The 8,598-nt window shown below is 35.4% G+C and overlaps 1 long non-coding RNA gene across 1 annotated transcript in view; it reads right to left on the bottom strand.

The window, feature by feature from the left end:
• Positions 1-8,598, bottom strand: part of LOC113475896 — a 21,830-nt gene that overhangs the window by 1,290 nt on the left and 11,942 nt on the right. Inside the window, exons 3-4 of the long non-coding RNA XR_003397635.1 lie at positions 2,772-2,818; positions 2,227-2,415 (exon numbers count right to left, since the gene is read on the bottom strand). This is a non-coding gene — a long non-coding RNA (uncharacterized LOC113475896). The remainder of the gene's footprint in view (positions 1-2,226; positions 2,416-2,771; positions 2,819-8,598) is intronic.

The raw sequence follows: 8,598 nt of genomic DNA, 5'->3' as shown, positions 1-8,598 counted from the left end.
CCTTCCATTTTCCAGGCTAAATAATCTCAGTTTTCTCATCCCCTCCTCACATTAAAGATGTTACAATGCCTTAATACTTTTGGATTTCATACTTGTCTTGTCACCATGGACCTGCTCTCTAATCAGGGGATTGTCTGACCCTAGTTACTTTTATCAGATGTGATTCTGACCTTGAGCTGACTGACTTTGTGGCTTGACCTGACATCTGTCTTATCATTATGAATTTACCTGATGATCTGGATGCTTGGGTGAAGCTGGCTGCTACCCAGCAGCCCCTGCTTGGCTACTATAGGACAGGGCCCTGACTGTCAAGGCCCCTGCCCTGATGGCATGTTATTACAACTCAACTCCCCATCCATTAGGGTGAAGCTGGCCCTTGCTGCTTTCTAACGCTGTACCAATTGTTCACAATGAGTTTGAATTCCTGCTTATTGCAGTGGGTTTGCATATTCTCTCTGCCATTCACATGAGTCTCAGGGTTCATCTGAAAAAAAAAAAAAATAAAACAACAAAAACCCCAAACGAAAACAACCCAGAAATCTGAAACCAGAAGTCTATGGTCATTGGCTGAAGAGCCCTGAGATTCCTAAAATTGCAGACACATATTTAGTGCAGTCTGGCCAACATCTGCTAAAGCTTATGGTGTTCTTGGAAGTGGGCCACCTTCAACTAGCATCATGCTGCACAGTTAATTTTTTTATTAGTTTCCCAGACAGTGATCTGTGATGAAGATATAATCCTGACTCATGGTAACACAAAAAGTAATGATGAAGCCTCCGTGAATAGAACAAATTATTTAAAGAGGGAAATTGGTTTCAGAAGGGAAAGATAAATACATGCACAAAGGATGCATTTCTGAAAACAAAGTAACAGAATTCAAAGTCATTACTACTGGTATGACCATGTAATCACAATATTTAAAAGAGTCAATTGAATGGCCATTTTCAGTCTCAATGACCAAATAGTTCATCTAGCTGAGGATGCAACAGGATGCTTGTTTAAGGGGATTTCCTGGTTTTACTACAACCTGCCTTCTTAGACCTTCTCATGTTGTGATGTTTCTGCTACTGCCTCTGTTCTGTTCAGCTATGCCCCTTCCTTTGTTCCCTTTTGTCACACCCAGTCTCATCTCCTTGTGTTCTCTGCTTTGTTCCCTTGTTACTTGTTACTTGTCTTTTCTCTTGTCCTACATTTAGAAACAAGAGAGTCATGGGCAAGAGTCCTGTGACTGCAGAGGAGGGGAGGGAATGGCTCCAAAGGGGTCCAAATGGGGGGGTTCAAGCTACCTCCAGCAAGCCACAACCCTTGTCCTGTGAGAGAGAGACCATCCCTGCTCCTGACGGAGCTGTGACATCTCAGATGTCACAGTGTTGTATGGGAGAACATCTGCAGGTGTTGTAGCTTCAAAAATGGATGTTAACTAGTTTAGTTAACCAGAAACAGAACTCTCCACAGTATATCACTAAGCAGTAGCTTAGTAATACAGGTGAACCCAGGGAAACAGAGTTCATTGCTTTATAGTCCTTCATGCTGAGGCTGTGATCAAATAACACAAATGAAATTATTTTATATCATACTGAGGCATGAAGCCCAAACATGAGTAAGCATAAAGTTCTCATAAAGCAATATTTACATTTCCCTTCCTGAATCACAGAGAGAATTTAAGCATAGTAGAGCCTATATTTCTTCCGTGGTTTTATTTTAAAATGTAACAACGTAACTCAGCTGAAAATAAATTCAGGGTTCATTGACTGCCAATATAAAAAATGAAATTAACAACTTCTACTGAATGTTCTAGCTAAGCTATATTACTATATATATATAATATATATATAATATAGCTATATTATTATGTCTACTTTACACTAGATCTTAATTTCTGACTTTCCACATATTATAAGCATTTTACAATATCATGTTAATTATACAGCTGAACCCCAAATAAAACCATGTTCTTTCTTAAGAGGGAAAAAAAAAAAAAAAGAATAAAGCATCCTGTGATCAGACACTAAGTTCTATCATTTTCATGAGGGATAGCGCTACACAGAAATATTAAATCAAAGATGTTTCATGCTTATATAACATCTATGTTGGCTATCCTTGAACTTTGCAACAATGAAATACATTTGTTTGCCTAATAATATCCCAGTGATGCAGTTTTACATAATATTTTCTACAAAACTAATTAAACCGTGACAATTTAAGAAAACAGAAAATAGAACGTACCAGGAAGTGATGGACTGGTCACTGGCAATTCAACCTCACAGATTTAATACAAGAGTGCTTGTTTATGATGGCAACATCCTTGTTCTGTTGCAGGTAATGTAGTGAGGGCAGAAACTCTAGTGGCTTGAACCTTGAACAGTGCTTTCAATCCCATCACAATATAGGCTCAAGATGCAGAAGTAACGTGACCTTTTATAATTCACTTCACATATGACATGTTAAATCTCAAAAGTGAAAATTACTAGTGTAGAAAATTAATTTTATAAAAATTGCAATATTTATAAATTAAAACTTTAATAACAAATTAAGGACATCTTGAATAAATTAAAACAAACTCTTATTTTCCTTTCCAAATCTCAGTAACTTTATTGGCTTAAATAAGTAACTGAGCACTGCCAGACTTAATGAATTACACAACATGCATTAAATTCATCTCATACTGGTAATTGTTTAAATGCACTTTCAACATCTATCATTTGAAGATTATTTTAGATGGTGCAATGTAATTTTTTTTTTTTTTTCTTCACTTCTTACATTATAACTACCTTTCTTTGGGGTCAAATCATGCCTCTTTTTTCCAGAACCATCCAAGCTGAACAGAAAAAAATGTATTAAAAAAAAAAAAAATTACCTGCCTCGGGGGAAAAAAAAAAAAGTATGATTCATATAATTTTCACTTTACGGGGATATATTAAGCTAGTAAGAGAAGTCCTCAAACGAGATGAGATCTGACATGGACACTTAGTATTTCTTCCATCTGTCCTTTTTTATTGGGGATAAGTCTGGCCCATGACAAGTAGAAAGCAACTAACTACTTTTGTTATATAGAGGTGACACAAAAGATGACATTTTAATGTGTTTTTTACTTTTTCTTTTAATTTTCTAGCATACACTGCATCCAAACATTTTTAGCTATCTATCAATGTCTTTTTACTATCTTCTTTTTATATCTCAATATCATCGTCGTGGCAATACAATGTGGAGTACTCTTACCACAGTGTGAGGTAAATAAACTGTTGTTAGCTCAAGTATCAGCAAACTGATTGCAAAGGAGATTCTCAGCAAAGTTTCTTGACATATTCTACCGATTCATCTTGTTTTTCTTGTATTTTCTCAGGGACTATTGTATCAGTTGAGTGTGAGACCTGCTTTCATTTAAAGATGGACATATTTTCACTTTAATTGGCACAATATTATTTAAATATGATGTTTTGAAATATCATAGTCAACCTTAACTAAAGGGTTTTTTTTTTTCTACAAGATTTTACTTTCTTAAACGCACCCCTTTTGCTTTAATTATCTTTTCTAGTTGTAATGTCAGAGATTATTCCACTGGAGCAAAATCTTTCTCTATATAATACTGGGGGCAGGGACGCATTTGAGTCTTGGATTTTGAAGTCTACTTTTATTTCTGTTCTCTTATTTTTTTATGTTTTTTTTAAAAAAAAAAAAAAAAAAAAAAAGAAAAAGGAGAGAGAGAGAAAAACTGCCGAAGCTTGAGATAAAAATCTTTTCAGGACACAGTTATAGGAAGTGAAAAAATATTTTTGAGTACATGCAGTGGAATCTGCCAAGATTTTCTGCAGTTTTAGGAAGCATTTTTTTCCCTCAGACATAACTACACATCCTTTCTATTCAGACTGATAGGCCCAAGGGGCTTTTCTAAGACAAGCTGCACAAAGAGTACTGGAAATGTCTAAGTGGAGCAAAATCTTTTCCAAAACCTGAACTGAGGAATGAAAGAAAAATATTATCGAAAGGGTATATTGGATCCTAGATTTTAGGGACTGATTTTTGTGGCTCCTTAATAATGTGGGATGTTTCTATCTGTAACTATTATTTCAGTGAATTTCTGTGTAGATATGTACACGCTTCCTTACTAAATTTGATGTGGCAAAAACTGTTTACAGTTCCCAGTGAAACCTTATGAATGTTCCCTATCAAGGAGCTGGCGAAGAAGTTAACTACCTAAGTTATATATGTTCTATACTGTAACTGCATTGTCTTATATGGTCATGTACATGACCTTTTTTTTAGAAAGAAAGCAGAAATAAAAAAGAACACTAAGGAAATAAAGAACTGGAAGTGTGTGTAACCCTCTGGGCTGGAGATCAGAGGCAAAAGAGCTATTTGCTGCCATCTATTGATGAACTGGACAAAAAATATGGAAAGAACAACCAGCCCTGTACTAAACATCCACTCTCCCAGGATATGAAGGCTTGGCTGGTTTGGGAAATTTGATCAAGATTTCCTCATGGGACTGATGAAATATCATTACAATTTTTCTGTCACTGAAAAACAGTACATCTGTTCCGATGGAGGTTAATCATAGCTTAAAAATTCACGGTACCCTCAGGTAGAGAGAATATACTGTAAAAAAGAGAAGATGGAAAACTCAGTCATACCTTGTGGGAAGTGTTCATTCTTGGTAGTGTAAGAATAATACAGTCACAAAGAGCAGTAAAATCATATACACATTATGATCATACACATTATTAAACACCCCTTCTAGAAAAAAATTACAGTTAAAATATATACCGGAGAGAGATGATGGGAGGTCTGCAACAACAAATAGCTGCAAAATTTGACTGAAGACAAAAAAAAAAAAAAAAAGTTTCCAACTTTTATGGAGGAATTTCCTTCATTTTATGCATGATATATGTGGTCTTTTGTGACCATACATCTTAAGGAAAACAAATGGGATAGGAATAAATTTCAAATTGAGATATTTATATTTTTTTAATATAAGGGGACTTTTAACTATGAAGATTAAATATTTGTCATGGTTTAAAAAAAAAAAGAAAAAAGAAAGAATCCATGGGAATGTAATATCACTATATTTTCTAACATAATGGAAAAAAAATATTTATGGAGTTAAAGACACAAGTCATGAGTGGAGGAACATCAGAATGCTTTAACCTTGAATGTTTAAAGCTCAGTTAAACTCCACACATTTTGGTTTACAGTGATAACAAAACATTATCACTAGCTGAGATGTTTCTGGATATCACAGATATCAAGAACAGAATTATGAATATGAAACAGTAGTTACAGAAGCTTTTCATTCCTTTGGACAAGCTGGGAATCAGATAGATCTTTAACAGCTGAAGCTTTTGTTTATTGATTGAAATAGAATATAGAATTATGATTATTTGGGACACTCCATTTAGGAAATTAATCAAGATATTCATGCACACAAATTGGGCTGGGCACAGTAGGAACTGCATGGGGGGAATTCTAGAGCTGCCCAACATTATCCCATTATCCCCTGGAGGGCTGCTGTAGCAATGAGTGGACCACTCAGTAAGAAGTTCTAATCAGTCTCCTAGTTCCAAGTCCATTCACTGTGTCAAGACAGTCCATTAACTCCTATCTGCAGGTAACTGGCTGGTGACATCCTGAACCGTCCCAGGAATTACTAAAATCAGTGGGTGTGCACACAGGCATAGCTCTGTTATCCACCTCTATCAGAATTGCACTTCTATATTTCTAAAACATGCAAAATCTCTGATGTTATCTCCCTGTATTATCATTATTATACTGGCAACAAATAACCTTAAGAAAATTGCACTGCATGTTATAAAGAAGTGCAAGAAGAACTGAAAAGACAGTTAAGAAACAGAGGACCTGGAATCTATAATGGAAGATCAGGATTCTGTCAGCATCACCACTCTTTGATGAGTGAGTTCATGGAAATTCAGAGTAGCTACATTTTTCTGTTAACTTGACCATGAATGATTGTTACTAACTTGTAAAATGCTTCAAATCAGGCGGCTATATGTTTTCAAACATTGAACAGACTGAGTTAGGAAGAACAAACTATGATTATGAGTTTTATGTATGACAGAAATTCATGTAACTAATACAACACTTAGACTTGGGGATGAGAAAAATGGAGAAGAAAATACAGTTATGTAGAAAAGGTAGCAAAAGAGACACTGACATGGAACATAAGATGAAATAAAGAAACTGGCTAAAGAGGGGGAAAGAGTAAAGTCTAATACTGTGAATAAATCAATTATAGCTGTATTAACATGTGGTTCATACCTAACTTTTTTTTTTTTTTTGTCTTTGATCCACATTTTTTACCTAAATGCAACTAAGACAGTTAAACAACATGAAACATGAATAATGAGAGGGAAAAATGCCTGTAGACTCTTTTACAGTGTGACCTGAATCAAAGGGAAATCAAATCAGCAGCTTCAAAGTGCTTATGGTTTTTCACTTGGACGTTCTAGGCAGTGTTAGGCACAAACAGAACAAATTGGATTCCCAGTTAGAAGATGGATAAGAGCTTCTTGAATGTCAAGCTTTGCACCTTCTTCAGTCCTTCCTCCTGCAATAAATGAGTTACATAGTATCCTGCTTATGAGGAGCTTTTGTTGGATAACATATTCTAACAGATGGAAGTGTTTTTGTGAAGAGCCTGTAATTCTGGAAGCTAGAGGAGGGAGGTATTTCATTCTCAGGCTTCCCTCACCTTCCCCCAGAGGGATCTGTTGAAAAATATTTTGGTCTCGATTAGCAAATACATAATAAACAGTAGAACTATTCAGATAAAATAAATTTGGAAGAAGTGTGAACTAAGACAAGGTTAGAGATCAAGCCTCTAAAGGCTTATCTGACCTGCAAGCTGTATTTTCAAGTATTAAGCTCATTAAAAGATAAAAGAAAACAAACAGAAATCCTTCCTTACTGTGTGTGACATATTCTAGTTTCTGTCAGAAGGCCCTGGGCAATCTGACCTACCATTAGCTTTGCTCAACTCAGCAAGTAGTCAGTATGCTGCAGGGCAGGGCTGTCATATGGGGATTTCTCACCAGAGTATTGAAATGGACTGCTGAGAAGTTCAGCAAAGTCAGATAAAAACTCCTGATCCTGGCGTATGATTATCCCATGTGAAAATTTAAACTGGAATCTGCTATTTGGCTAGAAAGTAGTTTTGCAGAAAAGAACCATGGGATCTGCGTGAATAACATGGTGAATGTGTGTCAGCAGAGAGCCCTTGTGATGACTATACTGGTTATGGCTGGGATAGGGTTAATTTTCTTTGTAGTAGCTAGTAAGTAGCTGTATATATTTTGTTGGGTTGTGACCATTTTGTGATAGTGATTCAGCTCATTCCGTTAGAATGTCCAAATGGGAAATAAAATAAATATGCCAACATGCATACAAATAGCAAAAAGAAAGGCATTTCTGATTTAAAGGATGTGTGTGCCATAAAATTTCTAGGTTTTTTCATTTGTAGTAAAGTTCATTTCAAATATATGATGCTTCATTATTTTCCCCTCATTCCTTAGAAATTAATGCTAAAGAAAAAATATATGTTGGATTCAGTATGTCATGATAATTTAATGTTTATATTACCAATAAAGCTCCTAATTTCCTTCCTATTTTTTGTTTAGTTTGAATGAATCTGTGGCTTATAAGTTTCAGACGTTTTCAGAAACAAGGTAAAGAGAGACTGCTACAAGTAAGTACAGGCTTTTCTGAGTTCAGATATCAGTTCAATACTTTCCACACAGCAGATTTTAGAATAGATTGGTATGGTAGAAAAACAAGCATGTGTTACACTTGAAGGGGAATGAATATTACAAAAGTACTGTAGGATACTTTTTCAGTATCCTACCACTATAGATGAGTGCTTGTGAAGTGTGCTAACTGATCTGCAAAGAGGGCAAGCTCAATTAAAGACACATTTCAGAACAACCTTCAGTTAAGGCATTTCCCAGTGTAGGGAACCCTCCAGAGCCTCCACTTGAGATCAGCTGAAAGTATTTGTGGGAAAAATAAAACAAAACACTAAACCAACCGCCAAAACAAAGCAAAAAACCAGCCACCAACAGCAGTGAACTGTGAAAAAAGTCTCCTAGCCAGGCAACCCAGAGCTGTAACATGTATTGGATGTTAAGGACATCCTGACAGAAGCACATCCCTTAGCTGTCTGGAAATTAAGCATAATAAAGCAGAGGTGATCTGTAGGAACTTAGGAAGAGTTATGGGTCTGCGATCATTTAAGAGGTGGATACCAAATCATCTCGCTAGCAGTCATATAATATATGCTGAGACAAATTCTAGAAGGAAAAAAAAAAATCACTTTTGAGAACAATAACAATTTAGAGATAAAAGGCAACATTCAGCTAAAGTGGAACTGATGGAAGAAAATGAATGCAATTATTCTGTAGCACAGAAATAGAATTAACTTGGAGACAATTTCTTTTAGAGATGAAGAGATGAAGAAAGCTTAAAAATATTACCTCTTCCAAAAGATTCATAACTGGGATCCCCTAAATGCTCCTTTCAAGAATATAATATCACTATAAAAAAGAATGTCAGGAAAAAAAAAAAAAAAAAAAAAAAAAAAAAAAAAAA

This window comes from Athene cunicularia (genome assembly GCF_003259725.1).
Source record: "Athene cunicularia isolate RWA chromosome 1 unlocalized genomic scaffold, athCun1 chr1_part1, whole genome shotgun sequence".
Classification (NCBI taxonomy): domain Eukaryota; kingdom Metazoa; phylum Chordata; class Aves; order Strigiformes; family Strigidae; genus Athene; species Athene cunicularia.
Note: the sequence above shows the minus strand (reverse complement) of the source record. Positions and strands in the feature narration are given on the sequence as shown.